The sequence below is a fragment of the Trachypithecus francoisi genome, unplaced genomic scaffold, assembly GCF_009764315.1.
Source record: "Trachypithecus francoisi isolate TF-2019V2 unplaced genomic scaffold, Tfra_2.0 Contig01440, whole genome shotgun sequence".
NCBI classification, from domain to species: Eukaryota; Metazoa; Chordata; class Mammalia; order Primates; family Cercopithecidae; genus Trachypithecus; species Trachypithecus francoisi.
In genome coordinates this window covers 15,296,156-15,317,146 of record NW_022681431.1, presented here as the reverse complement: position 1 = coordinate 15,317,146, position 20,991 = coordinate 15,296,156, and the positions used below count along the sequence as shown (strand labels likewise).

The 20,991-nt window shown below is 43.4% G+C and overlaps 1 long non-coding RNA gene across 1 annotated transcript; it reads left to right on the top strand.

The window, feature by feature from the left end:
* The first annotated feature begins 19,842 nt into the window (after positions 1-19,842).
* Positions 19,843-20,634, top strand: LOC117092159. The gene is made up of 3 exons (XR_004440651.1): positions 19,843-20,087; positions 20,217-20,300; positions 20,604-20,634. It is a non-coding gene; the product is annotated as an uncharacterized LOC117092159 (long non-coding RNA).
* The last annotated feature ends 357 nt before the right edge of the window (positions 20,635-20,991 follow it).

Genomic DNA, 20,991 nt, shown 5'->3' with positions numbered 1-20,991 from the left:
ATAGCGCCATTGCACTCCAGCCTGGGTGTCAGAGCGAGATCCTGTCTCTGAAACAAACAAAGAAAAAGAACTACACTTTTTGATCTCTAGTCTTGCTTTCCATGATTGCTCAAAGTTCACAAATAACACTTGAGAGATCTCCACTGACAATTTTTCAGTACCCGGGTGTCTGTCATCTGGTCCAGGAAGCTAGGAGTTGGAGGGGACAAGAGGTATTTTTAGTACAGAGAATGGACTGACTGGGACAAAGCTCTTAATGATCAGCTTCCAGAACGTGGTAGATGAAGTAATTTGTAAGAAATCAGCAGTCGGAGTGAGATTAAGACTCTGAGGATGAAGGGGAAAGGTTGAGACAGTCGGTGCATGATGAAAAGCACACTCTTACGAGAAATGAATCAGAAGATTGCCAAACGGAAGTGGTAGAGTTAGAACAATTTTGTAGTCGGTCCATTTAGCATGGAATGATAACTTTCTCCACCTGCTAATTCTGAGCCAAGGAACAGGAGAGAAGAAAGAAAACAGGATAGCCCAGGGCTGTGGATGCATCAGCTCAGGGGTGAACTTCAAGGAGTTTAGGTCATTTGTGGGGCAGCATCAGAGGGGCTGAGGGGCTCCAGGCCCCACCAGAAGGAAATCAAAGATATATGTGTGTGTGTGTGTGTACAGGTGAAAATGGGACAGGTAACATGACTGGGGGTCTGTCCAAGAGACGAGTGGATTATGGAAGGAAAGGGAAGGCACCACCAAGTATGAGGTATGAGACTGAGCAGTGGATGTGCAGAGTGGTTGATGCTGGGATGCGTTCTGGGGAAGTGATGCAGCCTGTTGCTGAAGAGGGAGCCCAGTGTGCTGGTGGGAGGAAGAGATGGCTTCAGGTGGGGCGGCCATATCACCTGAAGTCAGGGACAAGTGGACCTGGTGCCGGGGTCACTAGGAGTAAAGGGATACCCTGTTGGAGAAGGTAACAGGACCAAATGCTGTGACCTTCAGTAGGGGATGATGGCAGGTAACAGTCTGGGGAAGCAGCAGAAAACAAGGCGTGGTTTCCTACTTGGCCATAGAATGTTATGCTGAGGGGAGATGGATAGGAGAAAGCTGCTTTGGTTAAGGAGAAAGGCTAAGGAGAAAAAGGCTTGAAAATGAATGGAAATTTGCAGTGATAAAGCTGGGGATAGCAGGGCTTTCTGACAGCAGCTCAAGAATCAGCCTTTAGAGAATGGGTCTGAGGCCAATGGCCAGGGACAGAGCACAGCACGGAACTGTGGGTGGCTTTTGGAGAAGACATATTGTGGATAATATGGATGGAGGCATGAGGGTTTGGAGGTCTGTGTGAGAGCGAGGGGTGATCCTGTTGAAGCCTCACAACCCTTCGATGGGGTGAATCTGACCTCTTTTTTGTAGATGCAGAAGCCCAGAGTAGCTATGAACATGAACCGTGAGCTCTCTGTGGTCAAGGCGGCCTGTGTCTTCATGCATCTTCAGTTCTACAGGAGTACCTGTCCCAAGTGTGGGAGTTTGTGCAGAAGGACAGTTTTTCCATTTGCACAATACCTGCAAGCTTTTCAGGAGCATGCAAAAAATGTATGAGACCTTCCTTGGAAAAGTGTACTGGCTTCTAGATTCAAATAGAAACCACAATCAAATACATATTTAATTAATGTCTACAAATGTCATGCTACCATATCATCCTTATGTCTAGATTTAGCATTCATAAATATTTCATTTCATTTAGAGACAGGATCTCACTCTGTTGCCCAGGCTGGAGCACAGTGATGCTGTCATAGCTTACTGCAGCCTCGACCTCCCAGGCTCAAGCAATCCTCCCACTTCAACTTCTTGAGTAGCTGGGACCACAGGTGCATGCCACCACTCCTGGCTAATTTTTGTATTTTTTCTTTTTTGTAGCGATGGTGTCTCGCTATGTTGCCCAGGCTGGTCTCAAACTCCTTGGCCAAGTGATCTGCCTGCCTTGGCCTCCCAAGGTGCTGGGATTACAGGCAAGAGCCACTGCACCTGGCCTTATTTCATTTGAAACTTGTAAATTAGGAGTGCACTTTGATTACTGAGGAATCGTGGTCATTTGTAAACTGAATTGTGCAAAGCCAAACATCAGAATTATCCCTGAGTTAAGGGTGAGTTCCAGGGCCCTGAGTGTTCCTGGCAAGACCTCCATTCCACCTCAGTCTTACCGACACCATCTAACTTGAGGCCTCTGGGATGAATCTTAATTGTCTTTTATTACTCTAAAGGCCAGAACTAACCATTTAAAAACCCTTGTTCATGGACAATAAACCAATCTTGCCTCATTCTTTTGTTCTTTATATTTCTTGCTTTATTTTTATCCATGACCTTTATCTGCCACAGTGTATATATTTTGTATTTATTTGTTGGACTCAACCCCAAATAAGTTCCATAAGACCTGAAATTTTTGTTCCTTGTGTGTCCCCAATGCCTAGAACAGTGCCTGGTTCATAGTAGGCACTCAATAATATTGGTTGAGTAAATGAAATTTTTGAAAGCAAAGTTTTTAAAAACTTTAAAATTTTACAGCAAGTACACACATATATATATTTAATGCATAATATGAGTAAATTTTATTGCATTTGATGTGAGGTAGAATAGAGCTTCTAAAAAAGTAAGAAGCTTGGATGTTCTTAAAATGGCCTTACTCATGAAATGAGGGAGGGGGGAGGAAGGGAAGGAGGGAGGGAGGGAGGGATGGATGGATGGATGGATGGATGAGTAGGTGAGTAGATGGATCATAGGTGGATGAATGGATGAAATGGCAGATTGGGTGAATAGGTGGGTGAATGGATGGGTAGGTGAATGAATGGATAGATGGATGGATAAATAGGTGGATGAATGAATGGATAGATGAATGGATGGATGAATAGATGGACGAGTGGATAAACAGGTGGATGGATGAATGGTTGGATGACTGGGTGAGTGAATGGATGGGTGAATGGATAAATAGGTGGATGGATGGATGGATGGACGGATGGTTAAACAGAAGGCTGTATGAATGGATAGATGAATGAATGGATGGATGAATAGAGGAGTGGGTGGATGAATGGATGGATGAGTGGTTGGATGACTGGGTGGATGAATGGATGGGTGAGTGGATAAATAGGTGGATGGATGGATGGATGCATGGATGGATGAATGGGTGGATAAATGGGTGATGGATGGATGGATGGATGGATGGATGGAGATGGAAAGGACCTTAGAGATCAGCTGGAACAGAAATATACCCTAATTTGATCATCCAGGTGGTGATGGAGACCCGACTAGAACCAGGATCCTGATTCCTAAGCCAGTACTCTTTTTGAAGCCCCACATATATAGTGGGTGAAAGATGGGGTAGGGGTCTTAGTTATCAGAGATGAGTTTATTATGAAACTGATGAAGCTTAAGTGGTAGGGTCACCTAACTTACACTGCCCCTTCCCAGGCTGATCTCTAATTTCATGTTTGTAATGTTACATTCCCTAAGAGTCCTCTTGAAGAAAGACTCTTGCCAGAGTATATTAGCTTCAAGCTTCCCAAAATCAGGATTCACCTGATCTTGGGCAGAGACAGAATGGCCTCCCCTCACCACTACCAACCCCTTCCCCCCATACACACATCCATCTGCTGACTTGCTCAGCACCCTCCTGTGTCTTACTTGCCAGAGAGGGTGAGGTATCCTTCCTCACCCTGCTTTTGAGCACCCAGCTTTGAAGCACCCCACATCTCCTATAATCTCCATAACCTCTCCAACTGCAGTTCTTTTATGGGGAAAAGCCCTCATCCCTCCCCGTCCTCTGACCTGGCCATCTCCTGTTTGTCTTGAAGACTTAGCTCCAACATCTTCAGGAAGTGCTCCCTGATCAGCTGCAGGGTGAGTCATGGGCTTTTTCTCTGTGTTTCTTGGCTCTCTGTAATTCCTCTACATTAGCACTTCTCAGAGTAAATTATAATCAATGAGTCATTCCCAGGGCTCTAGAGCTGCATCTTTTCTATTTTAGACCCCACGACATTTTGGTGACAGAGGTCTCAAAGAAGTGAGGAGGATTGGGTCTTTAAAGACAATTGGGAAGGGAGACAATTAGTTTGCCAATTGCTACATCTGCTTCTTCAATTGCAAAAAAAATCAACAGCGTAGGGGAATAAATAATAGGATGTTTACCAAGCACCTCTTCTGTGTCAGAGACAGTGTTGTTTAGTCTTTTCAACTCCTTTGCTATTGTCAGAATTAAATGGATGAGAACTCAGAGACCCTGAGAACTAAGACGGCTTGGTCAAGGTCACACAGCCTAGATCTTACCTTCATTCCTTTTTTTTTTTTTAACTTTTATTTTGAATTCAGGGGTACAAGTGTAGGTTTGTTACATAGGTAAACTTGTGTCACGGAGGTTTGTTGTACAGATTATTTTATCACCCAGGTATTAAGCCATTAACCCATTAGTTATTTTTCCTGATCCTCTCCCTCCTCCCACACTTCACCCTCTGAAAGGCCCCAGTGTGTGTGTTCCTTTCTATGTGTCCACATGTTCTCATTATTTAGCTCCCACTTACATGTGAGAACCTGCAGTATTTGGTTTTCTGCTTCTGTGTTAGTTTGCTAAGGATAATGGCCTCCAGCTCCATCCATGTCCCTGCAAAGGACATGATCTCATTCTTTTTTTGTGGCTGCATAATATTCCATTCTTACCTTCATTCTGACAAAGGATAATCTTTATTCTGCCACCTTCTCTCTCCTTGTGTGAATAGGACCAAGCTTGCTGCTATTTATCTTTTGTTAAAACCTCCACGTTCTTAAAGTCTCCCAAAACAGAAGAACTTGCATTTCTTCTTGCAGGCGGAGTAGCTTGTTTTTGCATCGGAATGTCTGCTAAGGTCTAGCATTCTAGACATATCCTCAATTTATGTCTTGAGACTGTTGGATTTCCTGGAGCTTAAGTGATTTAGAGGGAAAGAGAGTGATCATTGTTTTTTCACTTTCAAAAGAAGCACACAGGTGGCCGGGCGCGGTGGCTCACGCCTGTAATCCCAGCACTTTGGGAGGCCGAGGCGGGCGGATCACAAGGTCAGGAGATCGAGACCACGGTGAAACTTCGTCTCTACTAAATATACAAAAAAAAAAATTAGCCGGGCGCGGTGGCGGGTGCCCGTAGTCCCAGCTACTCAGGAGGCTGAGGCAGGAGAATGGCATGATCCCGGGAGGCGGAGCTTGCAGTGAGCTGAGATCGCGCCACTGCACTCCAGCCTGGGAAACAGAGGGAGACTCCGTCTCAAAAAAAAAAAAAAGAAGCACACAGGAATTATATTCTATGTTTATGAAATTAGTTATAAGAATACAGACACATACATTACCTCCAAGAAGGGGAGGGAAGATAAAAGCATGCAAATTTTGCTTTTATGCAGTCATCTGGGTATTTTGAAATTCTGATTAGTCCTAATGGAAATACATAAAGCGTTCATCCCTGTTGTGTCTTCAGCTGGTAAAGCTACATCTCCATATCTGATATTGCATCTTTTGTGGCCCAAGTGAATTATTCCACTGTTTTTAAATAGTTTTCCCAATAAATACTTCCCCATCCCCAAAGAGCCTGCAGTTTTTCCATTGGTCCAGCTTGCATTCTGAAAACCATGGAGCTGGAGTATGAGGTCTTCACCTTTCTGAACACTGGGAGTCTGTGAAGTTTTGAGAGTCACAGGACTCTCAAATTCGTTTGAAATGCATTCTTTGCCCAGGAGGGGTCTTCACTGCTGGCCTAATGTTTTGGGAATGTTTTTGTTAATCCAAATAAATTAGGCAAACGTTCATGAGACACCTGACCATTTCAGGCCTTGCCTAAGCACCCAGTTAATAACTTTCCCCAAAGACATCCTCAGGTTGCTGGGGGCAGATACATCCACAGTAGTCCAGTGACCAGATGACAGGGTGCTTTGCGAACACAGAGGAGGGGGCAATTCGCTGACCTGGGCCAGGGAGTTTTCCACAGAGAAGGTAGCTTCTGGTCTGGATTTGAAGGATTGCTCAGAACTCACCAGGTTGTGGAGAAGCATTCTGGGCAGAGTCTGGGAGAGAACAGAGGCCATAGGGTGGAAAAGCATGAAATGAGATAAGGCCACGCATGTGCAGGCTGCTCAGCACACCGTGGAGAAACAGTAAGCGTCTCTAAATATTTGGGGGTAATTATACCACCTGGGAGTCTGGGGAGGTAGGACTGAGAGGATGTCGTTGGGAATGAGAACAGCAAGGAAGGTTTCAGACAGACAGACAGACTGACTGACTTAATGCCATGCTAAGACGTTAGGAAGAGGAGGAGCATGGTAAGAACCATGTTTTATACTTCTTAAAATTAGTTTCTTTCTTTTTCTTCTTCTCTTTTTTGAGATGGAGTCTCGCTCTGTCTCCCAGGCCAGAGTGCAGTGGTGCAATCTTGGCTTACTGTAACCTCTGCCTCCTGGGTTCAAGCGATTCTCCTGCCTCAGCCTCCTGAGTCGCTGGGACTACAGGCACGTGTCACCACACCTGACTAATTTTTGTGTTTTTAGTAGAGACAGGGTTTCACCATGTTGGCCAGGTTGGTCTTGAACCCCTGACCTCAAGTAATCTGCTCGCCTCGGCTTCCCAAAGTGCTGGGATTACAGGCAGGGGCCACCGAGACTGGCCTATTTTTTGAACAGTTAATACAATCACATAGTTCAAAATAAAAATTACATGATAAGACATACATTGAGAAGTCTGGGCCCCACGCCTGACTCCTTCCATTCTCCCACTCTGCTGCTGTAGGTTACCACTTGTATTATGTTGTTTGTTGGTGTCATTCTGATGTTTATTGATATCAGCATCAACATCTATAGCTATACCTGCATCTGCATCTGTGTCTATATCTAGCTATGAAATTTTATTGTGGAGCAATTTTCATCTTCCAGAAAATTTGCAAAGAACTTCACCTAGAGACTGCATTTCTGTTTCAGCATTTGTCCAAATGAGATTATAGCAAAGGACCCAATCCCAGCCAGGTTCCATGTCACACCCGGCTGTCCCATTTCTCTAGTCTCTTTCACTCTGGAGCAGGTCCTTGGGGAGTCCTTGAATTTCAGGCCCTTGGCTTTTTTTTTTTTTTGGATTATATCCCAGTCTTTGTAGAAGATCCTGCAATTTAGATTCATGCACTATTTTCTAGCAATTAGAACCAGATTATACATTTCTTTGGCAGGGAAATCACAAAGGTGATGCTGTGTTCTTCTTACCATGCCCTACGAGATTTCACATGATGTGGATTTGTTCAATTCCTGGTGGTGTTTGTTTTAATCAATTAAGAAGATGTCCGCCAGATTTCTCCACTGTACATCTCTGTATCCCATTTTGTACTGAAGTGGTATTTGGCATGGTGATACTTTAAGACTATGTTATTATCCTATTTCTTATCCCACTTTCACCTACCAGTTTTAGCATCCATTGATTTTTCTGCCTGAATTAATTAATGCTATGATGACTATAAAGTGATGACTTTCTAACTTTGCCATTCCGTCTTCATTTATTAGTTAGCATTTCATTATCAGAAATAACTTTTTCCATGTATTTGCTTGTTTCTTTACTTAGATAAGAGTAGATTTCCGATTTCATCCAATGAATTTGTGATGCTCAAATTGTTCCACATTTGAGTAGCAGGAGGCCCTTGAAGCTAACTTTTATGTCCTTTTGACATGTTCCCATCATTCTTGGAGCATTTCCTTACTTTCTGGTGTAAAAGAAAAAGTTCCAGGCTCATCTTGTACTTCTCCTGCCCAGCTCTGGGACCAGTCATTTCTTCATGGATTCCTTATTCTTTATATATATATATATAAAGAGATCTTTATATAGAGAGATCTTGCTCTGTCACCCAGGCTGGAGTACAGCAGCCAAATCACAGCTCACTGCAGCCTCGACTTCCTGGGCTCAAGCGATCCTCCTGTCTCAGCCTCCTGAGTAACTAGGACTACAGGCATGCACCACCACACCCAGCTAATTAAAAACATATTTTTTTTCTTGTAGAGACTGGGTCTTACTCTGTTACTCAGGCTGGTCTTGAACTCCTGGTCCCAAGTGATCCTCCTGCCTCAGCCTCTTAAAGTTTTGGGATTACAGGCATGAGCCACTGCACCCAGCCTGAGAGTGATGTCAAATGACCAAGATGTCAGGGCCAGGCATGTTCATTTCTACTGCAGTGTTGCTGCTCTCAGGCCCTCTCAGTAGAGGTATACTCATATACCCCTTTGCATTTCTATTTTTCTATGTGTCTGTCTTTCTTTTCTTCCTTCCTTTCTTTCTTTCTTTCTTTCTTTCTTTCTTTCTTTCTTTCTTCCTTTCTTTCTTTCATCTCTGTCAGGGTCTGTCTATTATCTGTCTGTCTGTGTTTGTCTGTCTGTGTCTGTCTACCTATCTTTCTGCCTGTATCTATCAATCATTTATCTGTCAGTCTGTCTGTGTCTGTCTATGTCTATCTGTCTCTGTGTGTCTCTATCTATCTGTCTATCTATCTATCTATCTATCTATCTATCTATCTATCTGTATCTATCTATCTCTGTCTGTATCTATCTATCATCTATCTATTTCTGTCTGTCTGTATCTATCTATCTATCTATCTATCGCTGTCTGTCTGTATCTATCATCTATCTATCTCTATCTGTCTGTATCTATCTATCTATCTATCTATCTATCATCTATCTATCTATTTCTGACTATTTGTCTGTATCTATCTATCTATCTATCTATCTATCTATCTATCTGGGTGCGAGGTGGGAAGGGTGGGCTTCCCAGCACAGGTGTCAGAGCCTCAGCAGGGTAAGGAGAGTGCCTGTGTGGAGAAGTAGCTGCTGCTGAGTGCTGGAGCATGGTTGGGTCAGGGAGGATGTCCACGTGGAGCATTGGTGGTGGCAGCCCAGTGCAGGGTATCAGAACCCTGGTAGGGTGAGTAGTGGGAACCTCATAGGACGGGAAGTGGCAGCAGCTATGGGAGATTGAGTGGGAGTTGGTCCAATGAGTAAATATATTAAGGAGAATAAAAGCCAGAGTAATTTAACTTTTTTTTTTTTTTTTTTTTTTTGAGACAGAGTCTCGCTCTGTGGCCCAGGCTGGAGTGCAGTGGTGCGATCTCGGCTCACTGCAAGCTCCGCCTCCCGGGTTCACGCCATTCTCCTGCCTCAGCCTCCTGAGTAGCTGGAACTACAGGCACCCGCCACCACGCCCGGATAATTTTTTGTATTTTTAGTAGAGACGGGGTTTCACCGTGGTCTCGATCTCCTGACCTTGTGATCCGCCCGCCTCGGCCTCCCAAAGTGCTGGGATTACAGGCGTGAGCCACCGCGCCCGGCAGCCAGAGTAATTTAAAGGTGAAGTTAATGAAGTGGGCATTGTAGGCTTTTGGACTTAGAGCCTTCAATAAGAAACCTGGGCTGGGCAGGGTGGCTCATGCCTGTAATCCCAACACTCTGGGAGGCCAAGATGGGAGGATAGTTTGAGCCCAGGAGTTTGACATCAGCCTGAACAACATAGAGAGATCTCATCTGTACAAAAAATTAAAAAAAAAAATTAGCCAGCCATGGTGGCACGTGTCTATAGTCCCAGCTACTCAGGAGGCTCAGGTGTGAGGATCGCTTGAGCCCAGGAGTTTGAGACTGCAGTGAGTCATGATCATGCTACTGCACTCCAGCCTGGGCAACAGAGCAAGATCCTGTCTCAAAGAAAGAAAGAAAGAAAAAGAAACCTAAAGAGTGGTTGTGAGGGCCAAATATCTGAGGTAACGTATACAAAAGAGCCTGTATGTGTAAAATGATATGTAAATGTCAAGTAATACTGTTTTTATTTTCAATTCCTTCTCCTGAAGAGGATTTTTCTTGGCTCCAAGCATTGGAGAAAAGTATTACAAATACAGAAAGGCAGAAAACAGAATGGGTCCTGTGGTGTTGGACTGGAAATGAACTCATGGTTTCTTATAAATATATATAGATATGGAAATTGAAATAAATATAAATATAGATGGGTGTGTGTGTGTATGTTTTTATCTCCCCTAGCTGTGTCCTTTGAGAAAGCCTGAGAACCAAGACACTTTATTTTTTATTTTTTTATTTTTTTATTTTTTTTGAGACGGAGTCTTGCTCTGTCGCCCAGGCTGGAGTGCGGTGGCCAGATCTCAGCTCACTGCAAGCTCCGCCTCCCAGGTTCACACCATTCTCCTGCCTCAGCCTCCCAAGTAGCTGGGACTACAGGCGCCCGCCTCGTCGCCTGGCTAGCTTTTTGTATTCTTTAGTAGAGACGGGGTTTCACCGTATCACCGTATTAGCCAGGATGGTCTCGATCTCCTGACCTTGTGATCCGCCCGTCTCGGCCTCCCAAAGTGCTGGGATTACAGACTTGAGCCACCGCACCCAGCCCCAAGACACTTTATAAAGCCGTAAGCCCAGCTAGCATGCTGTTAGGCCATTCTTGTGTGGCTATAAGGAAATACCTGAGGCCTGGCGTGGTGGCTCACGCCTGTAATCCCAGCACTTTGGGAGGCCAAGGGAGGGGTGGATCACGAGGTCAGGAGTTCAAGACCAGGCTGGCCAAGATGGTGAAACCCCATCTCTACTAAAAATACAAAAATTAGCTGGGTGTGGTGGTGGGTGCCTGTAATCCCAGCTACTCAGGAGGTGGAGGCAGAGAATTGCTTGAACCCAGGATGCGGAGGCTGCAGTGAACCAAGATCACGCCACTGCACTCCAGCCTAGGAGACAGAGCAAGACTCCATCTCAAAAAAAAAAAAAAAGAAAAGAAAAGAAAAGAAAAAAGAAATACCCGAGACTGGGTAATTTCTAAAGAAAAGAGGTTTAATTGGCTCATGGTCCTGCAGGTTGTACAGGAAGCATGGCACTGGCATCTCCTTCTGGGGAGGAGGCCTCAGAAAGCTTCTAATCATGGCAGAAGGCAAAGGGGAAGCAGGCACATCACATGGTAAAAGCAGAGCAAGAGAGAGTGAAGAGGGGAAGTGTCACACACTTTTAAATGACTGATCTCACAAGAGCTCGCGGTGGCAAAGACAGCACCAAGCCATGGCGGAGCTGCCCCCATGATCCCAACACCTCCCACCATGCCCTACCTCCAGCATTGGGGCTTAAAATTCAACGCAAGATTTGGGTGGAGACAAATATCCAAACTCTATCACATCCTGATCTTGGTTTCTAAATCGCATTCTTCACAAAAAGGAACTGGTTTCCTTGGAGAAATGGCTGATTCCACAGCTGGGGCAGGCAAAGTACAAGATGAGCCTGGAATATCTTTTTGTAGCAACAGAAAGTAAGGAAGTGTCCAGGAATAATGGGGACAACTCAGAGAGACACAGAACCTGGTCTGAAGGGGCCTCTGATGACCACATCTGAGATAATATGAGCATCAAAGCAAATAAGGATCCCAATGGATTATAATTCATTTGATAAAATAGGGAACCATGAGTACATACCGATGAAAATCTGTAAATGAACAGCTTGAAAGTTTGACAAAGAATAGAGTATTTACACAGTTTCAAAGTAACTCTCCATAAAATGCTTATTGTTTACAAGAGGAAAGAGTTACTCTACAAAGGAAACACCTGGCGGTCACCACCTTAATCATTTGTAATCTAACGAATGAACTTGTGTGTCACCTAATAAGATGCAATGAGAATACATCACTTCTGTGACATTCTTGCCCTAGAGGTACAACTTGAATCTCATAATAAGAAAATATCAAACACAAACTGTGGGACATTCTACAAAGTGGCTGCCCTGTGATCTTCAACAATGTCAAGGATGTAAACTTTAATAAAGGAAACAAGATGGTAAAATACAACCCAGGATTCTGAATTGGATCTTTTGCTATAAAAGCTGTTATTGAGATCACAACAAAACCTAAATGGAGTATGATTACTAGAAGTTAGTAAAAGTATCAATGCTAATTTCCTGATTTTGATGGTTGTATTGTGCTTGAAGGAAAATATCCTTGTTTGGTGAAATACAATTAAAATATTTGGGAATCATAGGACATTGTATTAACAACTGACACTCAAATGGTTAAGGGAAACAGTACTTTGTACTTTACTTGGAACTTTTTCATGAGTTTGAGATTTTTTTTCCAAAACTAAAAAAAAAAAAAATAGCATTTTAAAATGTATATTTTGATATTTTTACCGTAAGTCCTAACAGTCATGCTCCTTGGTATTTACCCAAGGGAGCTGAAAACTTAAGTCTACACAGAAGCCTGCACATGGATGTTTATAGCAGCTTTATTCATCAGTGCTAAAACTTGGAAGCCACCAAGATGTTCTTCAGAGATGAATGGATAAATAAACTGTGGTACATCCAGACAATGGAATACCATTCAGTGCTAAAAAGGAAGAGGTATCAAGCCATGAAAAGACATGGAAGAATCTTAAATGCATATTACTAACAGAAAGAAGCCAGCTTGAAAAGCATAAATACTGTATGATTCCAACTATGTGACATTCTGAAAAAGGCAAAACTATGAAGACAGTTAAAAGATCACTGGTTGCCAGGGGTTAGGATGGAGGGAGGGCTGAAGAGGTGGAACACAGGATTTTTAGGAAAATGAAACTACTCTGTATAATACTATAATGGTGGATACCCATCATTATACGTTTGCCCAAACTTATAGACTGTAAAACACCAGGAGTGAACCCTACTGTTAACTATGGACTTTGGGTAATAATGCGTGTCAGTATTGGTTTATCAATTATAACAAACACACCACTGTGGTGAGGGAGGTTAATAACAGGGAAAGCTGTGCATATGTGGGGGCAGGGAGTATATGGTAACTCTGTACTTTCCTCTAAATTTTGCTGTGAATTTAAAACTGCTCTAAAAAAAAGTCTATTTTAAATATATATAATAATTTAAATTACGATATGTTTTCATTGCTATTTTAAATACATTAATAAATACAAAAATATATATTTCCTAGCTCTGTCCATCAAAGAGGTTTAGAAACAATGACCAACCAGTAGCAATGAGTACTTCCTATACCTAGATTATAAATTCTAAATACCATTTTCCACCAAAAGGAATTAAGGTTCTTTAAAGAATTTTGGATTCCAGATGTAAGACAGAAGATATACAAGATAAGCCAAGATTTTATCATTCCTGAAAGCCAGGGAACTATAGAAGACTACTGAGGTTGGTTCAGAGGAATTCAGGAACCAACTTGAGGAGGCCAAAGATGGGACTATTTGAGTACAATAAGAAAAATAAGTGCAATGGATTGAAATGCTTCTCTCTGGAAGACTTCCAGCTAGTAAGTGAACATGCAATAGCAGAATCACCATTTTGCAAACCCCTTATGAGCTAATGGATCACTAGACAATGATCATCAATGTCTACTAACATCATAAAAAGAGAGCGCAGGGCCGGGTGCAGTGGCTCAAGCCTGTAATCCCAGCACCTGGGGAGACTGGGGCGGGCAGATCACCTGAGGTCAGGAATTCAAGACCAGCCTGACCAACATGGAGAAACCCCATCTCTACTAAAAATACAAAATTAGTTGGGCGTGGTGGCGCATGCCTGTAATCCCAGCTACTTGGGAGGCTGAGGCAGGAGAATCACTTGAACCCGGGAGGCAGAGGTTGCAGTGAGCCAAGGTTGTGCCACCGCACTCCAGCCTGGGCAACAAGAGGGAAACTCCCTCTCAAAAAAAAAAAAAAAAAAATCACCTATGAGGGATTCTTGCTCAAAATCATATCTCACATCTATAGATCTAACTCTCAGTTTACAAGAAAGATCTGGAACAGTAGAACATGTTTTAGAAATACCATCCGCACAACTCAGAATGGGAGAAACTCTGTAGGAAAAATGGCCTGGTTTCTTCAACAAATAATCTTTACAAGGAAAAAGAAAAAAGAGGGAGTGGAAACCTATAGATTTTTTAAAGAGACTTGAGACACATCACATAAAGGTGATATGTAGATTTGGGAAATTTGAACACTCACTGGATATTTGATGGTATTATGGATTTGCTGCAAAACGATCCATTTGTTTTGGAAAGTGGAGTGGCAATGACGCAGTTGAAAGACATGCAGCCAGGAGTGGATGGTTTTCTTTGATCCGGGTACTTAATCGGTATTTAATGGTTCATTGATCTTTACTTTCCTTATGCTTTAAATTTTTTCAATAACAAACCTAAGGAGTGGTTGTGAGGGTCACATATCTGAAGTAATGTATGCAAAAGAGCCTGTATGTATAAAATAATACGCGAATGTAAGACAATATTGTTTTTATTTTCAATTCCTTCTCCTGAAGAGGATTTTTCTTGGTCCCACACTATAAATACATTGGGAAATGGAGCATGGGGGAATTCTTCAAGCATAAGAGAAGTCTCTCTCTTTTTTTTTTTTTTTTTTTGAGATGGAGTCTTTCTCTGCTGCCCGGGCTGCAGTGCAGTGGTGCCATTTCAGCTAACTGCAGCCTCTGCCTCCCGGATTCAAGCAATTCTTCTGCCTCAACCTCCTGTGTAGCTGGGACTACAGGCGTGCACTGTCACACCCTACTAATTTTTTTGAATTTTTAGTAGAGATGGGATTTCACCATGTTGGCCAGGATGGTCTTGATCTCCTGACCTCATGATCCGCCCGCCTCGGTCTCCCGAAGTACTGAGATTACAGGCGTCAGCGTCTCTCTTTGATTTTCTGTAATCAAATACCACTGAATCTGCTGGCCTGGGGATCCTGACACCTGGGTCCTAAGGCAGAACTGCCTGGGCCACTCCTTCAACCACCTGCAGGGAGGGTGATCTGGAGGGAGGGAAAGGAAGTGGGCATAGTGGGTGGCATCTGGCCAAGTGATGAAGTAGGTGAATCACAGTTGGCTGGAACCAGGCATCAGCACTGGGTGGGGCCTGGCAAATGACACAGCTGGATTTTCTGGCTCCAGCCCCGGCCAGCATCCCGTGTCTCTGAGTACACAGGACAAAGGAGCACCACTGCCCCTCCAGATTTAGGGAATTTGAGGGTGAGCAGTTGAATCTGAGCTGGCTTCCATTGGAACTTGCACACAAACAGCCCCCAAACCCCTCCCCCGCCTCAGTGCTGAGTCTCAACACTACTATCCAAAGATGTGCATGGTTGGAGCCCCCAGAACCCAATGGTATCTGTTAAAGAGAAAACCAGGGTGGTATGGAAACCCAGGTGAGTGTGTGGAGGCTACAGCGCTGTGGGCAGAAGGCCAGGGCCTTCATTCTGGTCCTGCCTCTTCCTGGCCTGGTCATCGACTTCTCCTCCCTGGGCCCAAGTTACCCTAGAACTTGGGTAAGACCCAGAAATCTTTTCTTGTAAAAATCCCTCAGGTAATTCTGATGATCACTCACAGGTTAGAAACCTGCACCCGACAAGATGGTCACTAAATCTTCTTTTAACTTGGGCTTCTGGAGAATGCTCCTGCCTGATTCCTCGCCTTTCTCTGAAGACTATGTTCATTTAATTAAATAAATAAATATGAGAAGTGCTTCTTCAGGTGGAGAGAAAAGGAAAGTCAACATTTCTTGAGGACATATTCTGTGTCGGGTACTTTACCAACTTCATCTCTGTGCTTCCTACCCAGAAGACAGTCATAGACTGTAGATGTGTTTCAGCAACTTGCCTTTCTCCATTTTCTTGACTTTGAAACTAAAAAAAGCTACTCTGCTGGAGATTTCTGCACACTCTAAGGGAGGGAAAGTGGGAATAGAAACTCACATTTCTTTTTTGCTATTTTATTTACATTTAATTTTTTAACTAAAAAAGTTGTATAAAAGAAACATGCATATGTGGTTTTTAAAATCTGTAATGAACAAGTTATTATCCCCCAAACCTCAGCATCACACAATATACCCATGTAACAAACCTCCACGTGTACCCCCTGAATGTAAAATAAAAATTGAAATTTTTTAAAGTTATTATCTGTCTTGTATCACTCCATATTACAAAACTGTCCCCCAACCCATCACCAAGACAATTATTATTATTATTATTTTTTTTTTTTTTTTGAGACGGAGTCTTGCTCTGTCGCCCCAACTGGAGTGCAGTGGTCGGATCTCAGCTCACTGCAAGCTCCGCCCCCCGGGTTCACGCCATTCTCCTGCCTCAGCCTCCCGAGTAGCTGGGACTACAGGCGCCCGCCACCTCGCCCGGCTAGTTTTTTTTGTATTTTTTTGGTAGAGACGGGGTTTCACCATGTTAGCCAGGATGGTCTCGATCTCCTGACCTTGTGATCTGCCCGTCTCGGCCTCCCAAAGTGCTGGGATTACAGGCTTGAGTCACCGCGCCCGGCCAAGACAATTATTTTCATCCTTTCTTTTGGTAGTTATCTCTACAATATTAAAATATTATGCTTATTATTTTTCTTGATATGTCATTTTGGACATTTATAGACATATTTAGACAAATTTCTTGTTATGATAGAGTTATGAGATTGTGTAGCCGTTATTATCTCCCCCACCCCATCCTCTCAATATAGTTGAATCACTGCTTTTTATTTTAAGTTAGCAATCAGGGTTTACATCATTAAGACTTTTTAAACATTGTGGCAGAGTCAAGTAGTCTGCTATGATTACATTATCTTTCCTTTGTAGCTTTTTGTTTTTCCTTGAGTTAGTAATTGCCCATATTTTCACCTGCATGATGTTCTATACTTCTTTTCAAAGGCCCATTGTATAACCTATCATATCATTTATGTTATCAACCTATGTTTTTCCTAAAGATCTCCCTTTCAGAGCCCTCTATTATTCTCTAGTTTGGACTGGTTATTCCTTAGGTCTGCTGCAAAGTGTCCTCTGAGACTTCTCTTTACTGTGCCTCTGAGTTGCAACCCCATTTCCTGGAATATATGACTTTTTCCATCTGGGCTTATGCTTTTGCTTTGCTGGCCTAATCTCTTATAGTTTCCCAAGACAGTGTGGATGGGAAGTAAATTTTCTGAATCTTTGCATGTCCGGCAAACGTTTCTCCTGCTCTGACATTTGGCTGATAGATTAACTGGGTACAGAAATGCAGATTGAAGATACTTTTCTCCCATCATTTTAAGATGCATTTGCTCTGGAGACATTCAGTGCCATTCTTCTTATTTTTTTTGGAAGTTTTTCAGTTCTTTATGCTTGATGTTCTCAAATTGTAAGATCAAACTCCTACATTTTAGGCCTTTTAAAATTTTTTGTGGCAGGCTCTTGGCAGGTTCTTTTAATTCAGTGACATGCACTTTTTAGTTCTGGAATTTTTTCTTATTTATTTGATAATTTCTTTCCATTTTCTCTCTCTTTCTGGAATTTCTGCTAATAAGTTATTGAACTTCTTGTTTTATTCCCTAATGTTCTTATCTTTTCTCTGTTGGTCCTCATTTGTTTTCTTCTACTTTTTGGGAGATGTCCTCAAGAACATATTCTGGCCTTTCTATTGAATTTTTTTAAACTTATTAACTTTCAAAATCTCTCTCTTATTAAATGATTTTTCCTTTTTTCATAGCAGCTAGTTCTTGTTTTATGGTCTCATATTTCTCTGAGCATATCAGACTGGTTGTCTGTTCATACTTAAGAACGAGAAACTACAAAAGTTGATTGGAAGGTCCGTGTAGCTTATCACTTTGGGGTGACAAGGAAGAGATTTTGCCATTCCTTTGGGGGACTTCAACCCCACTCAAAACAATTAGTATCTGGAGGTTTTATTCCTTGTAGAATAAAACCTTGTAGACTCTTCAGTTTCTCTAAAGAATCATATTTTCCAACCTGAGGGAAAGATACCCATCAGCAGGTAGGACAAGAGGAAGGGGCTGGAGAACTGACTACCCCATGGTTAGACTTTCAATTGATACCTTCTTTTCAGCCCTAAATCTCACCCTCACTATTTGGTGCTTGCAGCCCCAAGTTCATGACCTCTTCTGTTCTTTTTCTCCTAAGAATAACCCCATCTCTTGCCTAAGGAGTAGGTATTTGACTGCTAGCATTCTGAAGATAGGTGGCTTTCCATCCTATGCCCTCATTTTCCTCCTATATCTCACCTTGCCCTCCTCCCTACCTGGTGCCTTCACGTTCTGAGCTACTTCAGAGCTCTGTGGGGGTGATTGATTCTTTTCTTATAGGTATCACTCCTAACTAGAATATTCCTCCTCCTCAGTCCAAAAATAGTCCCTACTCCTCCCACCTCCAAGCCTCCTCTTCTTCCACTGCAACATCCACTCAGTCCCCAAGTTTCATCCATTCTCCCTCTCCAACACATCACACATTTACCTGCTTTCATCTTCTCTGCCTTCTCTTCACCTCCACAGCTCAGACCCCTGCTGCCTCTTGCCTGGATCCTTCCAACAGCTTCCCTCTAACAGTCTCTTCCCCATCTTGTGTCCTTCTCTCCTCTGATCGGTTCTGCACCCTCTAACCACAGAAATCTGATTATCTCATTCCCCTACTAGAAACCTTCATTCAAGTGTAGACTCAGGATGAAATCTAAACCCAAGCATGAGGCTGGGCACAGTGGCTCATGCCTGTAATCCCAGCACTTTGGGAGGCCGAGGCAGGCAGATCATTTGAGGTCAGGAGTTCAAAACCAGTCTGGCCAACATGGCAAAAACCTGTCTCTACCAAAAATACAAAATTAGCCGGGCATGGTGGTGCATGCCTGTAATCCCAGCTACTCAGGAGGCTGCGGCAGGAGAATTGTTGAACCCAGGAGGCGGAGTTTGCAGTGAATGAGCCAAGATCATGCCACTGCACTCCAGCTTGGGCAACAGAGCAAGACTGTCTCAAAACAAAAACAAAACCAAAACCAAACAAACAAGTAAACTCAAGGATGGTATACAAGGCCTCCACAGTCAGACTTCTACTTCCCTCTTCAGCCTCACCCTCCCTGAGCCCCTTTTCACCAAACATGTCCATCTCCAGCCATGCTGAACTAGTTCTGTTCTCCATGAAGCCATGCTCTCTCTCACCACCAGCTCTGTGCACACATTGCTTTTTCTTTCTTTTTTCAAGAACTCCTACTTATCTTGCAAGTCTCAACTTAGATGTTCCTTCTTACAGAAAGATTTTTTGGTCTCAAGACTGGTTTATGCTCCCATCCTGCCTGGTGTATATCGCTAGGGTAGCAATTCTCATTCTGTTTTAGAAGAAACTTTTTACTTGTTCTCGCTGAGCTACAATTTCCTTTGGAGCAGGGACAATAGGAACAATAGTTTGATTACTGTTGTATGCACGGTGCATGGCACATGGTAGGCACTAAGTAAATACTTATTGAACAAATGAATACATAAAGAAATGACTGGAGCCCCACGTCAGGTGCAAAAGGTGAGGTTTGGAAGGGCCAAGTAATTTACTCAAGATCACCCAGCCGGGATCTGAACTAAGTTACCTCTGGCTTCACAGTCAAGGAGCCCCTGTCGGGTGATGAAGCACCTCATCTTTCGAGCTGCATTTGCTTTTCTCATCCCTGGCCTCTGGCTCAGAGAATGCTGACATTGGCTTCCCTGGCTCAGTGGGCATTAAATTCCTAGGACGCTCAGGGGTGGTTTTTATCTCCAGCTGGCCCCACTTGAGTCTGCCAAGGTCTTACAGCTGCTTTCCATCAGCCCAGTGCCTGTCATAAGAGACCCCAGCCCTGGAGGGAGTCAGGTGGGGTCACCCGCTTTCTCTACCAGGCTCCTTCGACCTGCCCCTCTTTCTCCTCTCCCTTCCTCAATACCCCATTGGAACATGCATTTTCTCTACCTCTGAAACCCAGAGAGACATAGGCTGTGAGGGTTTTGATGGGGGATGCAGGGTGGAAAGTGTGAGGGAGGCAGCATTTTGGTGCCCTCGCTGATCGCTCCCTTAATGAGCTGCGGTGTGAGTTCCGTTTTGGCCAAATTCACAGGATGCTGCCCTCCTGGGGAGAAGTTGGGGCTGAAAGTTGAGTTTATTTTGCAGCTTCTGAAGCAAACATCCACTCAGAAAACATGATGTCACCAAGGATGGTTGGATTACCCTGCAGGGCGCTGGCAGCAAAGACGCCCTCCCATCTCCAGCTCAGCCTCCCTCCAGAGAGGACGCGTAGAACACTCATTTCCAAACAGGAGCCACGACGCTTCCGAAACGAGGTGCCCAGTGTCTTCCGGGTGTGGGTTTGTGTGTGTGTGTGATGGAATCCTAGAAACTAGACATATGAAACAACCCCCATTGCAGACGCTTTGTGAATGCTGTTAGTAACCATCTAACTATCTTCACAGCTGGAACCACAGCTAGTTCAGGAAGCTTCCCTCTAGTCCAGCCCAACCCAGGGTCTTTCACATGGACCTGAAGGAAGGTGAAGGGTGTACTAATTTGATGACTGATACTTTGATACTTATTTTGTCTTTGCGAGGCAGCACTGAAATCCAGGAATCCATGAAAATATTCACTTTTTTAAAAAATTAAATTTATTCTTTAAAATTATTATTATACCATTTTGAGGTGGGGTATTGCTCTGTCACCCAGGCTGGAGAGCAGTGGCATAATCATAGCTCATTGCAGCCTCAACCTCCTGGGCTCAAGCAATCCTTCCTCCTAAGCCTCCTGAGTAGCTGAGACTACAGATGCATGCCACTAAGCCTGGTTAATTTTTTCATTTTTTGTAGAGACAAGGTCTTGCTGTGTTGCCCACACTGGTCTCAAACTCCTGGGCTCAAGTGATCCTCCTGCCTCTGCATCCCAAAGCACCAGGATTACAGATGAGAACTACTGCACCTGGCTAAGAATATTCACTCTTCTTGTTAATATTCTTTCTCCTTTTCCTCTTTCATTCTTTTCCTTTAGCTTTGACTTCTTCACTTTGGATGTTCCTCTTTCCCCTTTCTTCCTTCCTTCTGCTTCCTCTTCCTTGCCCTCTCTCCCCTTAAGCTAGTTACTTTTAACCTTTATTTATCCGTTATTAAATGCCAGCCCGTCATCCTGCTTAACACCTTATGTGTAGTGTATCATTTCATCAAAACTCTTATTTTCCTTTATAATATGTTTTTTTCCACA